The 17,053-nt window shown below is 42.9% G+C and overlaps 1 protein-coding gene across 2 annotated transcripts in view; it reads right to left on the bottom strand.

The window, feature by feature from the left end:
* ERG (ETS transcription factor ERG) overlaps positions 1 to 15,401 on the bottom strand; it is a 144,476-nt gene extending 129,075 nt beyond the window's left edge. The window contains exon 1 of one of the 2 annotated variants that reach the window (XM_054076545.1): positions 15,204 to 15,401. The gene's annotated coding sequence lies outside the window, so the exon portion shown is untranslated. The remainder of the gene's footprint in view (positions 1 to 15,203) is intronic. The other variant, XM_054076580.1, reaches the window with a different exon arrangement.
* Positions 15,402 to 17,053: the final 1,652 nt, after the last annotated feature.

Below are 17,053 nucleotides of genomic sequence, written 5' to 3'. Positions count from 1 at the left end.
AAATTCTGACAAAAGAATACATTACAGATGTCTACTTTTCAGTCTTAAAAAAAAAAAGTCTGAGCAACTAAAAGGTAGAAAATAGCCAGAGAGAATTATGAGCAAATGCCATATATTAAAAAGTTCTCCACATGTGGCACAGAAAGAAACAGTCAATTCACTGCAATTGTCTGCTTAACAGGTTGAGCCTCTATCCAACTGGTAGCAATCAGGCAGGACACTAGAGTGGGCAGGAAATCTAAAATTAGGTTTTACTACCTATAATGGAGGATTTATGGGATAATTTAATTGGCAGTCTTGGGACTGAAACCCAATGTGGGGGAACAAAAACATCTTTCTGGATATACTTTATGAACCCTTCCTGTAGTGGGTTGAAAAATAAAAGTACTGGGGAAATAACCTAGAGATGTAATATCCCCTTTCTAGTGCTAAGTAGGCGATGCATGAATACATTTGTGGGCATGTGGGGGGTGGGGGTTAACCAGAGATAGTAGGAAGTCATGCATCGATACAAACAGATTTCTTCCTTTTAGGGGAATGTCCTGTAAATTGTTTCTTGTAGTGAAACATGTCTCCAGGTGACACAAGGTATGATAAACAGCCCCAGGCTGTAATTTACTCAAATGCATTTATGACTTTGCAGAGTTGGAAGCACAGCACAAACAATTTATCAACTGCAGCAGATTGAACACAGCCCTGTATTCACTCACCCCAGGACAGCCACTGCCATCCACAATATTTGCTAAGCCACTTGTACTTTTGTTTCTCAATGGTGCTTCTATGCCTACACAGACCTTTTAAAGTCAGATCTCAATGAAGTAGCACTTCTTGCTTTCACCCATATCAGAACACGCTACCAATGCATTTTCCATGGCTTGCTGCATTTATTATTTGGGCTTCACGCCAGCCTGGGAGGTTCAGAGAGAGGAGCAAAGACACTGCTCACTGTCACCCAGTGAGAGGGGATGGACTCCCAGCTGCTCCTGCTGGAAGATGATCCGCTGTGGCAGATCTTGCCATGGCTCCTTGCTGTAAGGTCCTCAATCTTAACATAGATCCCCAACTCCACAACCGACTGAGATGCAGGGAACAGACCTACATCAGTATGGGGGAAGAAAAGGAGCTACCTATCTCTAAGAGGTACCATCTTCTACCTCTTTTTAACATTGCGACCCAATCTAATCACAGATTGACCATCTCCTTCTCGGATGCCTTTTTCTGTCCTTTTGGCAAATCTAATATTGTTGAAAAATGGCAGTCATTCATCTAACTTCCCAACTACCAGAGCCAGGGGCTACCTATTTCAAAGTTCTTCTGTAATGAAATCTCCGGTGCAGACATTTATGAAGACATTATAGTATTTGACATGTGCCTTTATTTTTAAAACTTGTGCACAACCATATTCGAATTCATGGTGACGAGTTTTGAGATTACAGGAGACTATGCTTACTGACTATAGTCAGTATAACAAACCTTGATGATGATGATGATGATTATAATATTATTACTATTAGAACAGCAATGATGTCAAGTTATAAGCTATCATAATTTTTTTTAAAAAAAGCACACTCCTATTTTTTTCAGAAAGTGATATGCAGAAATAGGCTGAAAAATTCTAAAGCTGTCACAAGACTTGCTCTCTCAGCACATTTCAAACTTAAACAGTATGAGATGAAAAAATCCTAGAAACAAGGGAAAACTAAGATTCCAAAAATCAGCCTTTGCAGCAGCTGATAGCTTTTAAGCCTACTGTAAAATCAGACGGGCCATTTAGAGACCAGTTCATTGAAAAGGCTAGAAAATCTCAAAAAAAAAGTGTTTAAATGTTCAAATATGGGCTGATGGTTTTACTGTTGTGCTTTTTTTCTCTCTTCTGTTTTTGGAATGTTAATGTCAATCATCCTTCATTTCTCATTTTTATAGTGTTCCTCTTATCCTGTTTCCACTAACATAAAGGAGAAAAATCCAAGTTTTTGCTGGGTTTAAGGCACTCTTGCTCCTGCACTAAGAGGACTCCTATACAGATTGACACAGGCTTATAAGTCATTGTTATAACTATGATGCTGTTGAAAGGTCAAGTCTCACTTTTTATGATATTGAAAGTTTTCTTTTTTATAGATTAACTTACTTTGTATTTCAAATATAATTGACATTTACTTTATATTTCAAATGTTTCTTCTGCAAGCCTCCATTTTATTTTCCCCTGGCTTTCATTTTCTACCTTTGGGGATTACAATGAATTAAAGAAGAAAACCTTTGTATTAAATATGGCCTCTCTGTTGCCTAAACTTAAAATACATGAAAAATTTATAAACTGTGACAAGTTCAAGGTGTTATGAATCACATTCTCCATCACGTAAACTGAGCCTACATCTGTGAGTAAGTTGCCTCTTCATGTAAATACTATTCAGAGAGCATTTCCATAAAAATACACCTTGGCACCATTCTGTTTCCCTTATTATTTGCCTGGCTGTGCTCCTTGTTTGACTAATTTTCATTTTGAAGAAGGTACAACAGTCATTTTCATGGGGGAAGCTGGGGAAACTTTCCATTTTTATGTAAGAGAAAACACTGTAGTCAATGTAATAGGACTGCATGAAGGATCAGTAAAACCCAGTGTAGTTGTATTTACAGAGATAGTCTGAGAGAACGTTTCCACTTCCAGCTACTCCCAGTAAAGACAAAGCTAGAATATAGTGCACTGAGTCCCAAACTTAGCTTTCACAGAAGGAAACACCAGGTCTTCTCAAAAGTTTCATTTAGTTCTGTCTGAGGTCAACACCAGTTCTTTCACTAACCTGACTAGGGTCCAGCCTAGTTTGCCCAGGGAAAAAAACGGGCGCAGAAGAAGGCGAAGGGGCCATCCTCAAAGAAAATAGCAGCTGGCTATTAATTAATGGACACATTATTAATTATTATTAATGGACACATTAAACTAGGTCATAACACTGCCACTGATGCTGCTCCTCAGCCACAAAGTCCCAGTGATGCCCTGGGGCACAAGGTGCCTCCCAGACCCAGTATCTTTTATTTTGCCTAACAGCATGCTTAGCTGGGATTGAAGTTTAACCATTTTAAAAATCCTTAACTAGTCTTGCAGCACACAACACCAGGGACAAAACAGAAATGATCCCAGGTTGTCCTCAACCACCCCCTAAGTCCTCACCATTACCGGGGGAAGGCAAGAGAGAATTTCTCATCCAGGTGAGGAGCCTAAATGCAGGCTTGAAAGCTTGAATTGCACCTGCACTGCTCCCAGTGGGAGGATGAGCTGGTTCCCCGCTCTGGAGCCTGGGTACGGACACTCGGTGCTGGAGCGGTGCTGGATCACCCTGAGTCATACCAGAGTGGGCCATGGCACCCACCCTCAGCTGCTGCCACCGAGCCCTGCATCACCACACACTCACATGTTCAAAGAGCATTTCAACCATGTTTCCCAAACAGAAACACTGAATTATTATTTTAAATTATTACGTTTGTATTTGCTGAAGCATTCACCCTACACTGAGGCTGAAAATGGACAGTCTGTGGTCTCTTTTATGAAATTGTTTTCCTCCTTTCAGAAACAAAGTGGTAAACCACTAATGACATGAGCATTTTTCTCATTATCAGTTACAACGTTAATGATTCTTATTTAAGCAAGCAGTCTTTTAAAACCTCTCAGGCTTGCATGTCCGTTATTAGACCTCAGACCGTTTATTATGTTTTCCCTCAAGAAAGTTCTTTTATAATGTTAAATAGATGAGGCTGTTTCAAGACCAGGCAGCAATTTGCATCAGTAAACACTTTTAGGAACTTGTTGCTCCACTGTCTTAGAACTGACTCATTTTCAAAATCCCTTGCCTAAAAGTTTAGTGAGTAACAACACTCATGTCTATTTCCAAATAACTAAAGGGTCAACTAAAATTGTGGTCCAACACCTGAAGCAAAGGCAGACCTTAAGATCAATGCTAGTATCAAACACTGCTTTGTAGTCTTGTGCAAATTACTCAGCCCACTATTAGAAAACATTAACTGAAACAAAGTGTTTTGAATTTGTTTGTCCTAACCCTCCAGCTACAACATGGTGTTAAGTCATGTCTCCACCTCCAAGAGTACACAGTCACCCAGATAGAGACCAGAACAGGCCACAGTCCTTCCACACAAGGAGCGTTAAGGACTTTTATTTGCTTCCCTTTTATCTCAAGCCTCATCCCAATGCTAGCGCTAAGACAAATGGAGGCACTATCACAGTGACCGAATGGCACTAGAGAAGCGTCCCGGGGTTGGAATTGGCAAGTTTAGGAAGGGTAGAAAGCCAAGCACCAGAAAATCAAAACACATTCATAAAACAACAGCCTGACATTTTGAATAGTATTGAGCACATATTACCAAGTGGTTGCCACAGGATTGCTGTCATCTCCAGGAAAAGCAAGCATGCCACAGATATTTCCTGTGCATACTGATCCTGGGGGAACAGTAAAAGTTGGTTATTGCACAGACCTACTCTAAATGTTCTCACTTCCATAATACACAAGTGTTTTCTCACTGCATCCATTTTTGTTCAAAACCATTGGTGGGCAGCATACCTAATTCAGCTTTTGTTTAAGTTCTTATGTTCTTCCAAGATAATTGGCCCTAGGGGACTTTAATCTAAATGGAGTGTATCTTTGTAGGGACCTCATAGAAGTATTTCTAATGTTTAATGGTCTCCTGAATTACTACTTTCCTCCCACTGTGAAGGAAATGGGCTCGCCGCCGTCCGTTTCCCTGTAGCATTCATTACCGCTAGCAACAGGGATGCAGAAGCAGCATCCCTTAGTCCATCCCATGCTGCAAAAACACAAGAAAGAGGAGGCAAAGCGTTTATCCTCCTTAATGAAGGAATGCTTGTTCCACATCTATGTGATCGAGTAAAGGCTGTCCTCATGTGCAATTACTCAAGACCCATCCATTTGGGCTCACACGAGAGGGGCTACAGTAATCATAACCTGGCACAGCTTGCTGACTCAGGGCAACTTGCTGACATAGGCACATACCTGCCAGTGGTGTGGGAACGTGAATCTGTCCATGTGGGGTTATTTCTGCCTTTTTTGTGCAGTCATTTCTCAGATCACTTTCTAATGTCTTCCAGACCACCAGCAGCCCACAGACCATATGTGGAGTAACACCGCCATTGACTAACTGGTTAATGAGTTATTCTCACAGCCTGCAATAAGGCTCTCCTTAGGAGCTGGTAGACATCTCACTACTTGCCAGCAGGCATAGTTGAGAACCAGATCTGAACTGCTGTCAATACCCACTTTAAAATCCTTATAATTATAGCAGCACAACAGCAACATTTTGTTTATCTAAAAGCTAAGGTCCTCATTCGCTCCCCCTGCCCCTAGCAAACAATCACCAGACATGCATACACAAAAAAAAAAAAAAAAAAAAAAAAAAGCGGTATAATTATAAAAACTGCAGCCCTTCAGTTCATAACAGTTAGGAAACACTGGCATACGGCATTATAAACCCTACTGCTAACCCCGACAGACCCCCAGCTGCAACCATCTAGGGCAGACTGTGCTCAGAGCAGCAGGATCCTCCGCACCCAGGTGTGACCTCTATGCCCAGTCCATAATGGCAGATAAACGAAGACCCTTCATTACATGCTGTGCTTCATGGTGCTGCTTATTCCTTGGGTGAGTTTGTCTTTTGAAACTGTTTCAGTGCTAGTAAGAGAAAGTACACAGGCTTCCTGAACATAGAAAACTTCTAAACCAGCTTTACTCAAAAGCTGGAGTTTAAAGTTTCCCCATGATAGTCTCAGCTATTGACAGACAATATGAGCTGGGCTGAGAAGGGTAGTCTATATTCATGGCCATTTAGTGTTGGTTTAGTGACAGTCCGCGTGTACACCAAGCCTGTTGGGCTTGCAACCTTCCTCTTCTTGCTTGTTGAAATCACCTGTCCCACTGCAAGAGGAGGAGGTGATAGGTGATGCTCTTTGGCTGTAAATGTCATCATATCCAAACTGCTGTTCAAATTTAAAACAGAGCAATTGGGATTCCCCTGCAAAAATAAGCTACCAGGTCTTGTGAGGAATTAAAACAGGAAACCTTGACAGCAAATCTTCACTCCCTTCTTGCTGCCAAAGGACTGGAAGGAGGCCAAAGATGCAGCAGGAGGGAGTCATAAGGCCTGCAGGTGTATGACCCCTGTCTCTTCCTCCATGAAAGATGAACCCACACAGAGAAAGTGGAAGTTCTCTGAGCTCCTACAAGTGAAATTTTATCAAGAGAAAATGCAGTGTCTGTTTCCTGTGCTAAAAAGATAGTGCCTTTAAATGCTGTAGTAACTGGGGAGAATTAAGGCTTTAGGAAGTCACCGGAGTGAAAACTTTTCTACAGCTTTCCAGGCCTAGTAGAAACATGAAGAACAAAATCTTAACTTGAAGAGCTCTACCCACTCAAGAAATCAACTGAGAAGCTTCAGCTGCTTCAGCAAGGTCAAGATTTCATCCACTGAACACAAATTCAGAGTATTCAAACTCTTTCATGGGTTATTCTGGAGTGGAGAAGAGGAATTTATGGGTTAGTGGTTTGTTTCCATATAAAACCAACCAAAAATGGTAAATATGTTGAACAGGCTTGTTGCTTTTCTTTTCAAGACAGCAACGGTCCAAAGGAGAACAGGACGGATGAACACCTATAAGCACACGTGGTGCAGTACACAACCAGTTTTGAGTTTCTGTGCACCAGCCAGGCTCTCACTTCCTACCAAGCCATCAAAAAAATTTTTAAAAAAAAAGAGATGAGAGTTCAAAAATTCAGTATCACCTACTTAGCTGCAAGTAATTTTTTGTGAAATTATTTGCCTTGCTAAACCTTTCCACGAAATGCAGGGGAGAGTTGATACGGATGGGGATCCCGCTGGGGCAGGTCCACAGCTGGTGCAGAGTAGCTCAGCTCCAACAGCCTCCTCAGGAGCTGGACAGGCACTCAGCCTCCAGCATGGGAGGTACTTGCATCTCACCTGAGCGTCAACATTACCACTTGAGCACTCTGGCTGCCAGTGATGATTCGTTTCCTCACAAGTCCATAAACACTCATAGCTTACGTCAATGTGGTTTCAGGCTCGTGTTCAGCTCAGACCACTCACCTTGCACTGTCCAAGAGGAACCCAGAGTCAGTGGTCAAAAGGATCTGAACTGTACTTCTGCAGGCACACAGGAATGCCAGAAATTGGCACGGAGGGCTAGCCAGAATACATCCAACCGTCAACAGGCAGGAACTAGGAATGACACTTTTCCACTACAAATGTTAAAACTATCCAAGCCCAAATCCCCTCCCCACAAAATTAAAATGCCTTCTTTCTATTTTTCCTGGTGTTAAACATATGTTTCATATGCCTTGCAAAACTTGCACAGTTTGTCCAGTTTGAAAGCAGAGGCTGAAGTGCAGCAAACACCCTTGCTCCCACTCCTATTTCTGCTTTCCAAGAGAAGTGCCAGAGTAAGTATTCTATTTTTGTAAGAGTTTAAAGGGCATGGTCAGAAAAGTGACTATGTAAAAATGGCACCTTTTCATCCAGCATTTCTGTTCCCAGTGAATATTCTGAGTCATGTCTGCTTACTTTAGTGACCAAAATAGATTTTTACTACTTTCTCACTCCTCTTTAGTTGTGTAGAATCAACATAGCAAAGAGGGAGTTATATAAATCCTATCCTGGACCAAAACCCATCAGGACTCCTATTAACTTAGTATGAGGGGCAGAAGCGACGGCGGGATGGGTCTCTGTGGGTGTCTCAGATGGCAGTGCTGCTGCCCTCCGATTTCCCTGTCCTATGCCAGGCATGGCACAGCACATCACACAGGGTGGTGTTAACTGAGAGGCAGAGAAGAGAATAGCTCTGATTCCCTCCGCCCCAGCTCCTATGCCCTTTGGCAAACCTGACCCACTGTCCCACATTACTTCTCCGCAGACCAACCACAACCTGAGCTCCCTGGGCTCACATTTAGTCTTTTCTCTAAACTGTCATGGAAATCACTAGCAAACAACAAACATGAAGCTTGCACCTCCATCTTGCTAGCTCTCACAGAGCTAATATGCAAGACTGACTGCAGCTTCAGAGTTAAGCTGCACTCGTTACACGGACAATTTCACACAAAGACATCAGTCAAGGGCCAAAAACTGTTCCTGTGCCCATGGCCAGGTACAGAACTTAAGGCCTCTCCAAAGCAACCTTCCCATATATGTGCTTTGAGATATTTAAGCAAAGTACAGAGGCGAAGGTATCACCTATATGGTTGGTAAAACCCTTTTGCGTGGTATGAGATATTGGACCAGTTTTACAAACATAACTTAAATGGATATTACTATTTCCTGCATGACTAGAAGAGAATCTTTATAGAAAGACAGCAGTATTAAACATTTCTATCTTACTTTACTGGTAAAAAAGCGCACTTAATGTCTTAATTTTTCATTTTTTTCAATGAACTTGCCAGCAGTGCAGAAAGCATAAAAAGGGCTTCCATTGCTATTTCTAATGTCTAATGTTTCTATCGCTGGTGTTAAAACCGGTCAGTAAAAAGGTAGTATGACAGTAAAAATGAAATGATTGTGTAGTGGATCAACTTTAAAATAAAAATAATAAATAAGCAATAAGATTCGTTCCCATTCAGACTGTAAAACACTCATCCGGTCTCTCTGCTATACTTTTACTTATGTTTTTCCTTCAGCCTTTCTAAGATCACCTGCTGGGGCCTAGATTGGTCCCTGCATAAAGAATTCACTGCACTCAATGCCAGCCATCTGAAATCTAAGATACCTGGTCCTGCGGCCTGGATTCCTACCTAAATTGATGGACAGAGGATGAATCTTCAGTGATTTTCCCAAACTAACATCATCAGCTCTGACTGGCAAGATTAACCTGTCCTCTGACCAGGGAGGGAACTTACACAATTATTATTAACTGGATGCTTGATATTTAGAGAGCTACAGCTAGGTTAGGTGAATCCTATCCTCCTAAAACCATTTTTCAGTCTCATCACATAGAACTGGCTTCTCTGCATAGAAGAATTGAGATCCAAGGTTCAGATTTCTCCATGCTCTTCATTTCAAGAGGTTGGTGAATTGCCTTGCTGAAAGGAAGCCTTGGTTGTGCCTATCAAGAAGTGCTCTTTGTGGTTTCAGGATGCTGACATACGTATTGGTGACAGATGATTTAGTTGTCTTGATTGCAAGAGATATAGAGCACGTTACAGGATTTTTGCTATAAATACATAAAAATATCAGAGAACTTACAAACGCCACAAAGAAGTGAAGAGAACTGGCCCAAATCCCCAGCTGCACATTCTGGACAAATCTCATGAAATTTGGAAGAAGGCACAAGATACCCACCAGGACCAAACTAGATCTTTATTTGATTTAAAATCCTCTGTTTCCTTCTCAAACCTGCGTTTAATGGCACAATCACAAACCTGCGCAAAAAACCTACCATCTATAAGCTTTTGAAGAACCAACTATAATCTCAATAACCAATGTTAACAGCAGTTTTTTAGAGAAATGATGGAGAACTTTTACTATATCTGCTTTGCAAGAGTCCTGCAAGCACCTTTTTCAAGCAGATTTTTCAGTTTGGTCTCAAGCATGTGTAAATGCAATATATTAATGTTACTTTAGTAGTTGACAATAAATCCTTTGTGTATAATTTGTGAACTCTATAGAGAACAGTTCGTTTTATAAACAGAATATTAAAACACCAGGTTTAAATTTATTGCAGGGTTTATTCAGCACTGACAAAACCTTCTTAGAAAACTGAATTTTGCTTAGAGGACTTTATTTCCGCATAACTACTACACTTTTTTCTTTATAATTTTTTTTTTAATTACACTGAAGAATATAAGCCACAATAGAAATGCATTTGTCAAAAGCGAATTATTTGATTGCCATGTTTCATTATGTGTTTTCATATAATGAGTCACTTATAAAATAGGTAGATTGTGCAATTTGCTAAATCCACAAGATATTTACGTACACATTTAATCGCACTAAGACAAATCACACATTAAGTACTGAATATCAAAAAGTATGTGACTTCTCGAAACAGTCTGCTTCAGTCAAATCAGGTCATATACCCTGTGTACATTCATACTCAACAAGCTAAAAGTAAAGTAATAAACTCAATGCAAAGCCTGAAGGTATTATGGAAAGCTCGAACTGGTAAGCATACGTGACTCACAAATTATAAGAAATCAATCAGATTTCACGAAACATTTTGTCACAAGTAGTTTACAGGGCAGCAAGCTATCACTCCCAGCACTAGGACACTAGCAAAACAAAAAAGACCTGAACAGTTAACGAAATGCATCTTTACTAACAGTATAATATTAGCAAAACAAAAATAAATAAATAAATAAAAAGAACCTTACTGACCACTTACAGCAGCTAGTAAAAGGCAGAAGGAAAAGATGCAAGTTCAGCAGGCGATATAATTGGGATGAGAGGAGGTTAATAGGGAAGGGAACCTATTTCTGACCCACTCGCACCTGCACAGCCCTAACCAGGTCTGCCTCTGCAACCCCATAGCATCCCAGCTGACAGCCCAGGTGCTGCAGTGACGACTGTGACCCCTCTCCTCTCATTAGGGCCACTGTTGTGTGCTAGCCACAGGCAGCATTCCCTGACTTAACAGCAATGATCTCAAACTCCTTTATGCTCCCCAGCATAAAGTCTGACACCCTAAATTGCTCTCCCGCAGCCACCGGTTATTCAAGCTGGTGCAAAAGCTATCAGGGATTTTCTCCTGTTGCTGTTTCCTTGCGAGGTGAAAAGAAAACAAGCCTGTTTCATTACGGACCTCTTGGAGAAATCTGAAAACTTGGGTGTCTAAACGGAGCTGATTGAAACCACTTTTAAGCTCAGATTTGTTTAACTTGCCTCATGCAGAACTGCGAGCCTCCCGGTGCTTATCATTTCCTACAAGCCAACCTTTCTTTCTTAAATAGGCAACTAATAAGGCACATGTAGTTCAAAGCTACTGACTACCTGATAAATTCAGAAGATCTGAAACACAACAGAAATCAATATGCATTTGGAGGAGCAGCATCTGAAAGAGGCAGCAGCTTTTTAATATCCTACCGATACCACAGAGTGTCTAAAAACCCGGGCAGCGTGCTGCTTTCGCCCTGCAAAAAGGACAAACAGAAGCATGGCATCTTTTAGTGGACAGTGAGAAAGCTGAAAGTAATGCTAATGTCAAGGCACTTTAATAAGCACCTGGGTATCATCACTTAGTGCCCATATCAAAATTAATAAAAAGAGAAGACCTCAATTCAAAACTAAGCCGCCAACTTTCTAGCTACTTGGGCACAACAGCAATCTGCCAGACATGAGCGGCTGCTCCGAGTTCAGCTGAAGAGCTCCTGTGGCTACAAGTAGAGGCCCCTAGTTTTAAACCATCCTTATCAAAGCCTGTTGTATCTCCAACTAAAATGAAAACATATGTTTATTGTTTTCTCTTTGGGCAGGCAATTAATATTTATACGATGCATTATCAAACAAAAATAACTATGTATTTTGTTCCTGGAATAAGTTTTTCTTATTGGAATGAAGTTGTGCCAAGGAGGGATTTCATCTGATGCAAGCAGCATGCAATAACAATCCACTTCCCATGATAGCTTTCTAAATTAAAAAGAAGCATTTCAGAATGGGCCATAGCAAAGGTAAGTTGATGCAAATGAACCCCACAGTGCAGTCTCATGCTCCACGCAAGAAAAAGTGACAAAGAAGCCAGTAGAATATGTGTTTGCCACAGCAATATGGGAAGCAAGTTTTTTACAAATCTATTCATGCTTGCTTTAGATCAAACACCATTTTCACTCTTAAACAACATAAAATACAGCTCACTGTATACATTTGAGTTTTGATATATACACTGATTAACAAGGACATGCACTATGTCCCCAGTAGAACAAACTCTTGGTTTTCATTGTGAAATTACTGTTTCTTGAACTCAATCAAGCCTTCCAGATTATACACATACCACTAAATATAAATAGAAGAGGTTAAAATGCAGTTTAAATATAACAGATATGTCCGCAACACCATATTTAGATATACCCTTCAATTTTTTCCTATTGCCTACTTTTCAGTAACATTTAAATTTAGCAAAGTAATTTTAGACTGCCAGTTTTCTACCTACACTAGTTAGCTACGATGTGAAGGAAATGTATTAGATTTTCTCCACTTATTTCATTACCTTCTAAAATGTTCTAAAATGCCAAAATAATACAAATTCCTGTGACTCAAATCTTCAATCTAGGCAAAAGACAAAAGGATGCTTAGCTTTATGGGGAAACCTGCCTGTCAAAAACTGCATGGCTAGAACCACATGGGGAAATTAAAAATATTCAAGTGGCTGTGAAAGTGGCCAGTTGTGGGTATAATGAAAAACAGTGTGGTGTTATTGCACAAAACGTAATTCTTTCAACCCAAGACAAATATCATTATAATTCAGGCTGAAAATATCTTAACAACGTGAACCTTTTTTTTTTTTTTTTTTTTTTTTTTTAGACAAAAGCATTTTAAATCAAAGCTGACGTACAAAGCATAAACTAATCCCTGGCCTACCTTACCAGCTATAGAGCAGAGAAACACTGCAGACAGCATGAGGCACTCAAGGCTAAGCCTGCACCGCTGACCTTAACTGATATGGATCGGGCCCAAAGGGCCCTTTCTGACCATACCCTCTGTCAACAGCTTCCATCTCAAGTTTGGGACGCAGATTTCCACAGAGCTACTTGCATGATTAAAAGAAGTATGGTTTGCCCTTAGAGCTGCATTTTCCCAGAAAAATAAAAAATGTTCACTTATAAGAAAATGACAAGCTTCCTGACAGTGGGGGGGGGAAAACCCTAAAACCCAATGCTATTGATATTTTAAGAGAAAGGGGTTATTTCAACCCAAACATTTTAAATTATTTGTTACCTGCTAACAACTCCTGGAGCATTTGGTAAGGCAGGGGGCAAGGAAAAGAATGAAATGTAACATGCAGTGTTTCAGGGCTACTAGATGCCATCAGCACCGCAAAAGCTTTTCATGTTTTTTGATCCTCACTGGAGCGTAGGTAACTGAGAGGAAAAATTGATGTATATGAGGACCTTGATAAAGTGGACAAATTAAAGCGCTCTGCAGAGGGGGAACCAGTGCCATGAGCCTCACATTTTGATAGTGAGGTGCTGGTGTTTTGGAGAAAGGACTATGGGGAAAGATCTGCTTCATCAGTAGCCAGGTATTTTGCTCATGTGGCATTATTCAAACCAATTGGATTACAAAAGTCATCCCAGGGTTTTGTATTTGTTTACATAACTCTAGGTGCAAACAGAAAATAAACTGCCCACAGAAGGGCAGGTAGCAAAGACGCATCCACATTGCAAAGGTGAAAACACTGATCATAGGTGCCATTGTCATTTGAACACTACCATAGGACCCAAACTGGTATTTCAGATAGAAAAGGTCTAACTTTTTGATATACAAACAAGTGTACTTGAAGTAAGAGACACTACTTCCAGGTCTGTAACAATATGCACTTTAAGCTCATGGTTCCTATCATCGAAACTCGGCAATGGACTCAGATATCCAGATTTCTTTGGTGTCTGACAAAGAGCTGAAACTGGGTTAAAAGAGAGGGAAGCCACACAGTCAGTACTGCTCATAAATCATCAGAAGGAAAAAATGTCTAACGTATATCTAGTAGAATATATCTTTAAGAACCAAATGCTACATAAATTACACTCCAAATGGAGCAACACTTTAGGAGCAAAAAGTCCCAACTAATCACACCTAGGACTTATACTGACAGGCCATTTATAAAATTCCTGTAACATGTAACTCTATCCAGTACTATATGATTTGTTTAACTTTGGGACTAAATTGTGGGAGGTGGGGACAGATGCTGTTCAAAGCCCTAACCCGGTGGTTAGTGATATTTTTTCTTGCTAAGTTTTTCAAAGAATTGCATGGCACATTAGCCATTGTTTGCCTATATCCATGTACAAAAGAGAAAATAAGAATGGATGATATTATTCCAATTAGCAATATCTTCAGGGTTTTTTAAATGTTCTTTAAGAAAGAGATAAGGTAAATGACATTAAAATATATTTGTTCCATATTAAGTATGGCTTACGGGGGAGGGTGCCTTTATTTATTTCCTTTTAACTAGGAAGTTCTCAGATGGTCTATTTCTCTTCCTTGATTTTCATATCAGTTCAGGTACGTTTGAAATCACATACCTGATACACGTACCCTGACAAAAGTTTACATTTCATACCCTAGTGAGAAGCTGTCCTTTTCTGCGCTACTTGTTTCAGTGAAACCAGGGAAGTGGTTAAAGGGTTAAGCCAAAGGAATGTGACATTTCTCCATGTGCAGTTCATAGACCTATCCTGGTTTTCCTAATGGACTCAAAATTACATGGGTAGATGTAATTTCCAAACTATAACTTCAGAACTGAAGCATGGCGTTAATTCAGAGAATGACACTTTGAATACAAATAAAAACTTCATTAAGGAAACAGTAAGTTTACATGTACTGTGGGTTCCTAGCAAAGGCAGCAATGAATGAAAGTTTATGTTAGCCAGAACTTGCAACTTCAGCTTTTGTAAATATCATTACACACACTCCAAACTCTACAGCGGAGTCATCTGGTCACCAAAATAGATCTCTGCACATTGTATCGCAGCGCTTACTCCTAAAAGCACCACAACAGCTCTTAAAAGCACCACAACCAACTCTTGTCTCCTCAGACCAACTCAGGTGGCGGAAGGTTATCCTACAAGGGAAGAGCTTGTCAGCTTTTGAAAAGGCGCAGTAGAGATATTAGTTAACTGAATGATGAATTGGTGAAAGAATTGCAAAGACACCAGGAAAAAAAAAAAAAAAACACTTTAAAAAAAAAAAAACCAACAAACGACGGCGGGGAGGATGATATAATTCCAGAGACCGATGCCCGGAAAGCCAGCAGCCGGCTCGAAACCAAACATCACCGACGCTCCAAGGAGTGTTGGAGGGGGGCGGCTCGCGCAACGAGGCGCCCGCGGAGGATGCGCCGCTGCGGCCGCCGAGCCCCGGGCGGCCCCGCTCCAACCCCGGGGACCCCTCGCCCCGCTCTCTCCGGCGCTCCCGGACCCGGCGGGCGCTCCCCCCCAGCCGCACCATCGCCCCGAAGGAAAAGGACTTACCGGGAGAAAGCGGGGCGACTCCCGGGGAGGGAAAAGGGGTCTCCGCCGTGGGAAGGCAGCGCCCGGCGGGAGCGCTGGGAGGGAGCGGGCGAGGGGACGGCGGCGTTTGCCGAGTGAGTCACTTCAGTCGGGACGGGCTCAGCCCATCGCGCCGGCCCCGGGCTCCGGGCGCCTCTCCCTCTCGCCAATCGCCGAGCGGGGCAGCCCCGCTGCTCCCCGGCTCCCCCGCTGCCGCCGGGGCACGGGCACCCCCCCGTCGAGCCCCCCGCCCCCCTGCTCCCCACCGCCGCCCCCGGAGGAGCGGGGGGAGAGACGGGCGGGGGGACGGGCGGAGCTGGAGGTGAGCGGGACCTCGGCGCGGGGGGGGGGGGAGGGAGACGGGGCTCCCGGGGATTCGCCTGGACTCGGCTCGGAGGGTCTCCGCTCCTCCCGGCGCGGCGAACAAGAGCGTGTTTTAAGGGACAGAACAAGCGTGCGGTTGTTACGAGGACCCGACGTGAAGCCAAAGCCTGGCCCCTCACCAGGCGGCAGCGGGAGCGATAGCGCGGGGCGCGGAAATAAAAGTACAGGGGGAAAGACGGAGACTGGGTTGTCCCAGACGGGGCTGAGCGCCTCATCGCCCGGTGGGGCAGGGAGGATGGAGGGGGGGTGATCTCCGATGGAGCAGCGAGGATGGAGAGGAGCTGAGCGCCCCAGGGCCCCGCGGGGCAGGGAGGATGGAGAGGGGCTGAGCGCCGGTGGAGCAAAGAGGGTGGTGAAGGGCTGATCTCCGATGGGGCAGAGAGGATGGAGAGGGGATGCTCCCCGACCCTGGCAGCGGCACTCACCTCACACACGCGCCCGCACTCCCATGGGAAAGCCCGGAGGGAGGCCGGGGAGATGCGGGCGCTGCGTCCCGTCCCGTCCCTCCGCTCCTGCCCGCAGCCACCGCCGCTGCCCCCGCACCTTCCTCGGGCTTGGCTTGGCCGCAGAGCATCGCCCGCCGCTCTCCCGGGCTCCTCAGCCAGCGGGCAGAGCCCGGAGCCAGCGGGCAAAGCAGAAAACCCAGTACTCCCTTAATTAAAAATAATGATTAAAGCAAAAAGAAAAAAAAAAAAGAAAATAAATTAAAAGGGTCTCAGTTTTTTTTTAACGTAGAACTACATAATGTATTAATTGGTTGCTATTAGCATGCAGTTTTATTGAGCATCGCACACAGAAGTCTGATTGTGAGCGAGGAGTGTTTTCAATGAAAGTGGAGTTATTTTAGCTGCAGACATGTTTACATTTCTGTGGTTTAGTCTATAACTTTCTCTTTTTCTTGCTTCAGAATTCTGCTCCATGAACCAAAGCCCTTAGCTCCCAGACATTCCAAAAAGTCTGCCAAAATAAGGGGGGGGTGGGGGGGGAGAGAAAAAAGGAGAAGAAACAGAAAAACCAGAGAGAGACCCCCAAGTCTGGGTCAGGCTCAGGGCTGCATATGGGCAGAGGGAGTATGCCCCCTCCTCACTCTCTCTCCAGTTAAAAAGCCTTCAGGGCTCCATTTCCTGTTTTTAAGGAAAAAAATAAAGCAGGTCTAGGACTGATTTTAGACACTGCCTAGACCAGGGCTGGTGGGTGCCGAGGACCTTTAACTCTCTCTATGCCGAAGGGTACCCAATAACGCACTGGTCCAAACAACCACACACTTCCCTCCCTCAGAGAACAGCCACAGCAGCAAGATGAGGTTTTTTTTACTCAGCTGTGCATTTTTGGTTGATTAAGAACCTGAAGGTCCCAAGCAACAACCTGGTGCACATCCACCACAAATCAGCAGAGCGAAGAGACAAAATACCCCCAAAGTTGGACCAAGCACCCTGTGCTGCAGACCT

The sequence above is a fragment of the Cuculus canorus genome, chromosome 1, assembly GCF_017976375.1.
Source record: "Cuculus canorus isolate bCucCan1 chromosome 1, bCucCan1.pri, whole genome shotgun sequence".
In the NCBI taxonomy this organism is placed as follows: Eukaryota; Metazoa; Chordata; class Aves; order Cuculiformes; family Cuculidae; genus Cuculus; species Cuculus canorus.
Note: the sequence above shows the minus strand (reverse complement) of the source record. Positions and strands in the feature narration are given on the sequence as shown.